This window comes from Teleopsis dalmanni, chromosome 2 (assembly GCF_002237135.1).
Source record: "Teleopsis dalmanni isolate 2A chromosome 2, ASM223713v2, whole genome shotgun sequence".
Lineage (NCBI taxonomy): Eukaryota > Metazoa > Arthropoda > Insecta > Diptera > Diopsidae > Teleopsis > Teleopsis dalmanni.
Window position 1 is genome coordinate 89,316,213 of NC_051847.1, and position 9,391 is coordinate 89,325,603.

A 9,391-nucleotide genomic window follows, 5' to 3' on the forward strand; every position below is an offset into this window, starting at 1 on the left:
GCTCCGGTGTCTCTTCTTAAAGCATCTGTAAAGCATCTGAAAATTTGCAGGGCTCAATTATATTTTAAAAATTTCTATGGTTTGCCAGAATGGTAGTACTTCTATTACCAACATTAACCGAATGTAGATTAAGCAATATAAGATATTTAAAATGATTTACAGCCTTCTTTGGTATTACTCTACTAGAAGTCTGTCTAGATGACCTAGCGAATACAGAAGGGGTCAAAACTAACTTGAAACTAGAAATCTATTCGTAAAGTTAGAGGTTAAGTGTTTAGCTTTAAATTCTACACAATTAAATGTAGTTTTAGTGGTTTGGATTATACATTTTCAAAATCTTAAAATATGTTAAAGCTATACATAACATAAGGTTTTCTGCAAATTATTCTTTACCGTTATTATTGTCATAGTAATTTTAAAGTGTTCAAAAAAAATTCTCCTCAGCGTACCAAGAAACAAAAGGAATACTACTTTTGTATACATGTACTATATATATGTATTACATATCATTCAAGATAACATAAGTTGAAAAGGTCTAACTACCAGGGTTCTCATATTGAATTACTGTTAATCATATTTTCTTACTTTAAATGAATAAATAAATAAATAAATAAATAATGAATATTTTTTTAAAATAAATTCTTTATATATGTATTACATATCATTCAAGATAACATAAGTTGAAAAGGTCTAACTACCAGGGTTCTCATATTGAATTACTGTTAATCATATTTTCTTACTTTAAATGAATAAATAAAAAATGAACATTTTCTTTAAATAAAATCCTTTAAAATGTGCTTATCTGAATTTTACTTCTGAAAAGAAATTTTATTTTAAAATCAGTTGATATGTTGTGTATAGTACTCGTATTTTAGTTCATATCTCATATATTAAATTTTATATATCTGCTAGATGGTAAAAAAGCATGAAAGCAATTAAATTTTTATGCAGTTTGTTTCAAAGAAAACTCATATTAAACAAACGAAAGACGACTTCTCTTGGCTATGCTGGTATCGAAGGAATATACAATCGAAGGAGTACAATATTTGCGCATTGAAAATCAATGCAGGAAATGATGCTAATAAAGAGAAATAGAATTCATAATGTACCGCAGTTAATATATTTGCCCGGAACCCCTTGGGTTTAACATAAACAGCAAAGTTAAAGTAAAGAACTGATGGCCTTAAGGTGATTTGTACGGGTTAAATAAACATGAAGTGAGCAATAATGCCACAAATGAGCTACGACGAGTATGCGTAAAGGCAAAAAGTTTGTTATTTCCAATTTGAATAAATATAGGAAAAACTTTTCTACATAATATTTATTTTTTTATTAAATTTACGCTTCAAAAATAATTTACTTAAAATATGCAACAGAGGATCTGCGACAGTAAAGTCAGTTAGTCCATATGGAATTTTTACTTTTCTTTTGGTTGTTTTTCTTAAAGGATTTTCTTTAATATGACCTTATTTAAAATGGAAACTCAGCAACCGGAAACCCCCTTAAGAATTTCACATAAAATTATATTTAATAAAGTGATAATATCAAATAGTTTCAAAGCAAGTAGTCATAAAGAAGTGATTGTTTGTATAGTATGTAGTGTCAGTGTCTTTGGTCTGACTTAAGAAGTAACATACCATACAAACAACTTAACCAAGGGTTGGAATAATTTTACTACAGAAGTCTTTAAATTGAAACCGAAATTATTGCCGAGCTTAAGCAGACACGCGTTTTGAATAAATTTAATTTAAATGGAGCACAAACAACAACAAGAGCAACAAGAGAACAAGAGCAGCATTAGGAACTACATTATGATGATAATAAGAATGATGTGAAAATTAAAACGAGGGATTGTGTGTGGGTAGCTATTAAATATTTCCACCACAACGTGCTCCAGTATTCTGCTTTAGAACTTTACCAATTTATAAACAAAAATACTTTAACTTGTTGAACTGTATAGAAGTACACACAGCTGGTTAAAATATGTCTGGCGCCAAAAATGCGGCTGACTTAACAGATTTTCATTAGAAAAGAGCAGTAATACACAGCGGCAAGTGGAAAGTGGCAAGTGGCAAGCGGCAAGCGGCAAGTGGCAAATGGTGAATGGTAAATGGTAAATGGAAAGCAGCGAGCAGCGAGTAGCGAGAAACGAGTGGCAAATGGCAAATGGCGAGTGGAGTATGAAGTATGGAGTATGGCAGGCAATCAGCCGTATACCGCCACAGGCAAAATGTCTGAAAATAGGTGACATGCTATGACATGAGTGACGCCGTATAGAGAGGCGCCAAAAAATCGCCCCTCTCGTGACTTTCGAAAAAAGAACTACTATAAAAACAACAACAACAACAAAAACAATCTCTACAAACTGTCAAGTCACTTGCAAAAGAAAAAAAAAACAAAAATGAAAATAGAAAATAGAAAACTCGGTTGTCGAATATAAAGACAAAAGGCGAGCAAATAATACTCCCCACAGGGATAAAGATAAAAGAACGAAGACAATATGTACAAAAGCATGTCATCCTAATATGGAAAGCAGCCACCCACAGCCCACTTATGCTGTACCGTAGATATAATTGGACGGTAATTGTACACCAATTTGGTTTATGAATATAAATTAACTCAAAACAACGAAGTTCAAAGATTATAAACATCATTACGAGCATTTTATTTCATTTCTCGCCGAGCTAAATAGACTAACAGATATGAGCCAAAGATTGTTGCTACTTAATCCGTGTATTTAGCGCACAAAATATTTTAACAAGAGAACGTTATTAGTGCTGGCCACCCATCGGGTATGTAAAATAAAAAATTTATCTTTTTTTTTTTTAATAAATATTTGAAACAACAAAATAAAGTATTTGAAATAACAGAATAAATAATATTTTTTTATTTATTTTTTGATGTTTTTGATAAAAAGTGCAGCTGTTTGGTGCTTAGGGTTGCCATGGTGCATACTTAAGAAAGGCGTTTTTAATGCAAACAATTTTTGTAGCAGAGCTTAAAAGCTTTTTTCTAAATCACACAAAGTAAGAGGCGCACTTTATGCGATTTTCTCCGTGTCATGTGTGCCGGAAAGGTATTGGCTGTACTGTATTTTATCCACATGTTTGTATAGGGAAGTGTGAAGCTCAAACAACCTCAACTGTCAACAATAATCATTTCCCATTTTAATCCCTTCTGCTCGCACATAAAAATAAAAAGGAAAACTGTTGCACTAAAAACTAATCCAAACGAATGCAGTTTCCTCTCGCCAAACAATCCACCCACTTTTTATGCATTTTCATGACATTAACCAACAATTCTGCCAACATAGCAAAATGCTAAAAACAATGGCATTCGCGACATTAAAAGGATTTCAAATACTCTAACATCGTTTTATGAAGGTTCTGTGGAAAGTTGGTAAGTCTAATAACGTTTATCGCATATGGAAACGAGGAACGTATAAGTAATTTCATTTTAAGAAAGCAAGGGAATGGGATTAGGATTCATTATATATTCCCGAAAGAGTTATAAACATATAGAATAAGGTTCCATGAAATCCAAATCGGAGTTAAGGAAACAAAGCGGTATTTAAAGATAAACAGAACTAGGAAAACATAGTTTAAAGTTTAATATAATTCAAATCGGAGTGAAGGAAACTCTGAAATAAAGAAATGCAGTAATAATGAACTATAAAAACATAGTTAACAATTTAGTCACATCGGAAAGAATGAAATGAGGTAACATTTGTTTTACTGAATTTTTTTAATATTATGTTGTTGTGAGTGATATCAAGTCTTCACATTATCTCCAATAGTAAGCAATGTCATAAATATGCATGATCAATAAAGACTCTCCTAAGATAGAACCAAGTTTAGACGACAGTTCAGCTCGTGTGCAGGATTATTGACTATTTGGGTTATGTTCACAAAAGTAGATGAATCAAAATAGAGACTTGAAAAGTAACTGCTGTAAATTTCCTACACTAAACATACGTATTCAATATAAAAATATTCGCCTACAGTGAATAAACGAATTCAATACAAAAAGAGGCTTTGAAGGCACCTATCAAAAACTGTCATTAATTTATTTGATTCCATTTCTTTTTAGGAAAGAAGAAGTGAAGAAGGAGTGTAAAAACAAAAACGCCTTAATGACAATAACATAAAAGAATAATGCTGTGCTGAGCCTTTTTCGAGTTAGTGCATCTGGGCACTTTTACTCTATGATAGCTGGGGGGTTTTTGCACAGTCCCACCCATCTCACTGACTAATTTGCGTATTCCGTATAATCTTCAAGATTATTCAATGATTGATCTAAGAATAATGAACAATGAAAAAGTTTATAAAGGAATTTGATAAAAAACTAATGTAATCCTTTACAATTGAAGATAAAAACTTGTAAGATATTAATCGTGGTCATCATAGGGTAAGTGCACAGCATAAGTAGACTCCACATGAACATCGTGAGTTTGTGTCCTGATAGATCAAGTAAGTTGATTTTGTTATGGGGATAGCTATGTGGATAACTAGCTGGAAGATTCACAATTCAGTTATTTAAGCTGAATTAAGAATGTTAGTTGATGGTGGCTTGAGCACTAATTTCGTTCCTGAGCATTTGTTATTTATCCGAAATTCTCAGATACATAAAGTTAACTAATAAATTCGAGATAGAGTAGCACAATCTTCTAGTTTAATCTGAATAAATCGCATATTTTGAACAATATCACTTAGAATAGAATTGCAAGTTAATAATGTTGGGTAGCTGCTCATAATTATTTATAATGTTTTTAAAGCACTATGAGAAAGGGTCAGTCTAGTAAAGGTCCCGCACTATGGATTGTAGGAACTATTTGGAATTTTAGAAAAATCAGCCCTTTTTTGTTTTATTTGCTTTATTATTTTCATTATTAAGAATATTTTCATAAATAATAATAGGTTTTGGAAATATACAAATTATTATTCATATGGCAATAAGAATATTTATTTATTACATGATGACTTGAAATATTAAATAGCTTGAACTGTTAATTCGCTGAATTATATCAATGTCGGGATAAAGCTCGTTATGCTCTTGGCTCATTCGTATGCGGTAGTCGTCGCCAAGATCTTACGAAGAGCTTTTGTTTCGAGTGCTGCTTCATAATTTTGTTGTAACATCCACACTTCTGCGCTATAAAGAAGAACAGGTTGGATAAGCAACCATGAGTGTAAATTTTGTTTGTCGACAAGACAAAAAGTTGTATATCCCAATTGTCTATTGAGCCCATAGTAGCACCTATTGACAATGGTGATTCTTCGTCTAATCTCTTGCCTGACATTGTTGTTGTTCGTTACAGTGGTGCCAACGTAGATGAAATCCTTTACAGATTCGAAAGTATAGTTTCCAGACATTATCTCGGCGTCCGAGCGACGTACAGTTCTACCAGCAGCCGAATTATACTTCGTTAAATGTACATACCTTCTGCTCAAAAAGTACTCGGATTCCGTAAATAAAACACAAATTTAAATTTTATTCCAAATTTATTTTATTTCCTTCAAAATATACTCCTTCTGAAGCGATACACATATGCCAACGCTTAACCCAATCTTCCATACACATTTCGTAGGCCCGTGAAGGTATGATTTTTAGTTCCTTCAGCGAACTTTCTTTTACCGATTCAATCGACTCAAAACGCTTACCACGAAAGGGCAATTTTAGTTTCGGGAACAGGAAAAAGTCGCATAGATCCAGATCTGGCGAATATGGCGCCTGAGCGATGACAGTGATGCCGTATTTGGTCAAAAAATCGCGTACAACAAGAATTTTCAATAGAAAAATCGCTAAATGCACTTGAGGTAGTCTCACATTAATAGCTGCTGTAAACAAAGTAATTGACAGATGGCGCTCAAATTTGTACCATATGTCAACAAAAAAAAAATTTTGAAAAAGCTTTATTACATAAGGAGTAGTTAACAAACAACAAAATCCGGACACTTTTTGAGAAGAAGGTAAGTACTTAACTTGTATATTTAAGTTATTTCACCAAATAGAAAAACGGAACGACGTATGACTTTCCTTGTACGCATATGATTTTTTTATAATCATTATTTTATAATTTTTTAAGCAAAATTACTAAATCACACAAAGTATTTATATTATTTACAAACATTTAATTATAGTTTTTATTTACATAGTGTCAATAATTGTCATGAAATCCTTTCATGGTATACAATATATTCATTCATAATTTTATGTCATGATTAAAACTAAGTATTGTAGAAAATTTGCTCATATTAAAAAATATGATTCGTAGAATATAGAAATCTAAAATTGTCGACAGACACATTTTAACACCACAGACGTAATGACAATTTTCCAGAACATATAGAAAATACTCTCATGATGTCAGTTATCCGGATTAAATGAAACTATCTCCATTGAAACCAATGTCTAACTTACTTTCAACTAACAATTGCCATGTCAAAATGTTAATCCTAACACACATTCTCTTGCAATTACAATCCCTTCGGTTATTCCCTTCACGTCCTTGTACACTTGTAGGCTTTGAGTAATATGCTATTTCCGTTTCCGTTTGCCTTTTTTGTGTATAAATTTGTTTGCCTGTAATTAAGTTTCCGATTTAGTGTGGCAAGTGTGTAACTGTATTGTGTGTGAGGTGACTGCAACTTCCGTTCCAGAAGGTTGGCACATTCAATTGATTTTAATTTATTCCTATGCAGACGTTATTGGGACTCCGGTTAAGATTTTTGTAAAATAATAATTTTTTTTTTTAATTTGAACTATGAATCTTTATAAATTAAATATAACAATATATTCGTAAACTGACAATACAACGAGTGGTAGTAAATCTATTAACAAAAATCTGCAAAATAATTTACTAAAATATTTAACTCGTTCATTGAAAATGTCTCATTGCAGAAGAATTACCCCATCAAATTGAATTTGTAACAATTATAAAGAAGATATTTTCATTTTACTCAAGTTAGCAGACAGGCCTCGGTTTAGTGTATACCATATATGTACATTCCATTAGAGGAAGTCAACAGTACCACATGCGTAAAAATTAAAAAAGCATCGGCTAATCGCCCACTAGAGATCGGTAAAAGAAGTACTTACCTCTACTTTCTTCAGACTGCCAATAATAAATAATAGATACTTCAACCATGTTAACTTCCAATTTAACATGGGCGTGATTTAATAATATCAGGTCTTAGGTTAGGTTAGTTTAGGTTACTGTGGCCGCCCGAAGACTCACTTAGATAAGGTCCATTGTGGTACCCTTAAGAATTTGACACCTGTAATTATACCCATTTAGTATTGGCCACAAAACCATTGATACGAGCTATGGAAATGGAATCTAGCTCTCTTAATGAATTGAAAAAGTGCGACCCTAAGTAGAAGTGCCTATGTCTAGCGAAAACAGGACACTATAACAGAAGGTGTATTGGTGATTCCTCTTCATCATCCTCCATGCAATGTCAACAGTGCAAGGAGGTCGTAATATTGAGCTTCACTGCATGTCTTCTCAATGGGCAGTTACCCGTAATAATTCCCACTATTAACTAACAAGTTAAGAGTTAAAAGATTTTGCACTATGATCAGAGATGTATTGTTTTCACTTCATGGATTCAAAAACTATCTCCAAGTGTAATTTTCTTTGTAAATCATGGTATTAAAGTTAAATTACTGAGTTTTATTTCTTCATCTGATATATGCTAAGATTCCTATTTAGGTATTTTTTTTGGTTTATGTATCAGTACTGGACAAACTCATACCATGTATTTTAAGGTATAGTTCTCTTCTCTATAGAACCTACTAGTGTTACTAGTGCAACTGGGAATAGTTTTTTAAAGTGGTAGTTTAAAGTATAGTGCTCTGTCAGAATTAATGTAATGATTTGTAAATTATTTTTACTTAGTTGTATACGATCCTTAAATTGTTTTATTGTAAAAGTCCTTATAAACGATTTCAGGAAGATATATTTGGCTTCAAACTATACTTCTGTGAATTTACTTGAATAACTTATCTTAATTCAATAAAGCTCTTGTTATAGTGGATCACCCAAATGACATTATTGACATTATGGTCACAGACATTATTGAGTAAAAGTGCTTCAGACACTTGCTTGTAGTATGCCAAGCAAAGAAGAAAAAGAAGAATTGTTATGGTCCTAATAGACTATTGCAGTAGAGCTTTCCAAATGTATGTGAAAAAATACTTCCTTTTAAGACACGGGATGGATCTGTGCCCACAATCAGGAAACTTGAATTCATTTCGATTACAAATCATTTTTGTTATATAAAGATATTTAGCTAATCAATCACCGGATAACAATTGATCACTAAATTGTAAGAGGAAAATAAGTTCCATAAATTTAAAATCTCGTAAGCATCGATTGTTAATATGCATAAATTGCCCGCAGTGAGCAATGAAATTTCGTCATTATTGTATTTTTGTGCATTCTGTGATTTAGTGCGAAGGGGGTTTTAGACTTTTCTCTGAAAAGGTGCATATCCTCATCACATAATTAGGATTTCTTCTTAAAATATTTACTCTATCAAAAAAACCCCACCAATTGGAAACGACGAAATTCCAAGGACTGAATAAATATATTTATTAAAGCATTCCTGAGAATGGCAGTATTTTCCCGGCAGAGTTGCTATTAAGGAAGCTATAATATTAATAGGAAATATAGATACCATATATATGAATATATAGTACTGATTTTGACTGCTACATCTCCCGTAAGAAGATTTCGATGCAGCTTAATATATCTCCACTTGTGTCCCCGGTCATAGTAACAACTGCCAGATAGACGATTTGGGCACGTAGAGCGTTTCATGGTGAACACTTGAAACTCATAAAAAATCTGGGCACAATTTAATAAAAATGGGAAGACTCAACAATATGTGGGCTTGTGTATGAAAGTTGGCCGTGTTATTTAGAAAAAAATCCAGAAATTTCGTTTGTTGTGGTAGATTTGTTTAGGTAACCATGCTTGAATCTTCCATTTAATCATTCCTGTCGTAGTTGTGGAGAGAACGATGCAAGTGTACCACATTTGCTTTGTTGCTGTCTAGCGCGTCGTCTATTGATTGTGCTTTGAGTTTACTTTTTGAGGATCTTACTTAACTTCAAGACCTTTACCACAGATTCAAGTTTGTTTTTCAATCTCTAAGTTTTTACACGGTACATATTGGGTCAATAGGCTTGGGAGGATCGTTAGGATCATCGTTATAAAATAAACGAAAATCTCAGATAAGATAATGGGTTATTACTTCAACAATATGTGTTTTGAAAAACGAAACATAATATATATATATAAATATATATATATATATTCATATATATATACATTATGAAGAAAGTATTTCATTTAAACTTGAAGCATTTATTAATTATATTTAAG